General features: G+C 33.0%; 1 protein-coding gene across 1 annotated transcript in view; it reads left to right on the top strand.

Moving 5' to 3' along the window:
- Positions 1-1,156, top strand: part of LOC107685222 (ADAMTS-like protein 3) — a 244,976-nt gene that overhangs the window by 184,492 nt on the left and 59,328 nt on the right. The gene's annotated exons all lie outside the window — the stretch shown is intronic.

The raw sequence follows: 1,156 nt of genomic DNA, 5'->3' as shown, positions 1-1,156 counted from the left end.
GTTCATCAGACCAGAGAATCTTGTTTCTCAGAGTCTGAGGGTCCTTTAGGTGCTTTTTTGTAAATTCCAAGTGTGTTGTCATGTGTTTTCACTGAGGAGAAGATTGAGTCTGGCCACACTGCCATAAAGACCGGGTCGGTGGAGTGTTGCAGTGATGTTTGTCCTTCTGTAGGTTTCTCCTGTCTCCACATATGATCATGGAGCTCAAGTAGAGACTTCAGACTTCAGACTTCAGACTTCTTCTATTAAGGGTAACAGAGACTACATGCTTCTGTGTTCCTTCAATGAAGTAGATTTTTTTTCTGAACTCTTCCACAGATGTGTGGCTTGACGCAAACCTGTTTCTGAGCTCTACAAGCCTTTTTTTTTTTTTTTTACATCAGGGCTTGGTTTTTGCTCTGATATGCATAATCGGCTGTTAGATATTTTATTAAGATGCTTGTGCCTTTCCAAATCATACCCATTCAGTTGAATTTGCCACAGGTTAACTTCACTTGAAGTGTAGTTGCATCTACAAGCAATATGAATGCTCCTGAGCTAAATTTCAACTGTCCCAGAAATGGGTATGAATACTTATGCAATGGAATTATTTAAGTTTTTTATTTGTAATAAATTTGCAAAGATGTTAAAAACCTGTTTTTTTTTATGGTGTATGGATTGTAGATTGATGTGGAAAAAAAGTAATTTAAAGCAGTTTAACATAAGGCAGCAACATAACAAAATGTGAAAAATGAATACTTTCGCAAGGCACTGTACAGTATATATATATTATTTCAGTTAAAGTTGATTTTATTTCAAAATGTCCTGAAAAAATGGTTTGCACAAAAATGCTAAGCAACACAGCTGTTTTTAACATTGATAATAATCAGAAATATGTCTTGAGCAGCAAATCAGCATATTAGAATGATTTCTGAATGATCATGTGACAATGAAGACTGGAGTAATGATGCTGAAAATTCACAAGGATAAATTACATTTTAAAATATATTCAAAGAGAAAAGTTATTTTAAATTGTAATAATATTTCACAATCATTCTGTTTTTAGTCTTGTTGACACCTTTACATTATTACAACATATTTCATAACATAAAGTTACTACTTATCTAGATTACTAACATAAGTTACTACTTATCTACTAAATATGACTTGTGTAATA

The sequence above is a fragment of the Sinocyclocheilus anshuiensis genome, unplaced genomic scaffold (assembly GCF_001515605.1).
Source record: "Sinocyclocheilus anshuiensis isolate Anshui unplaced genomic scaffold, SAMN03320099.WGS_v1.1 scaffold333, whole genome shotgun sequence".
Taxonomy (NCBI): Eukaryota; Metazoa; Chordata; class Actinopteri; order Cypriniformes; family Cyprinidae; genus Sinocyclocheilus; species Sinocyclocheilus anshuiensis.
The sequence above is the reverse complement of the archived record's forward strand: the minus strand, read 5'-3'. Positions and strand labels throughout refer to the sequence as shown.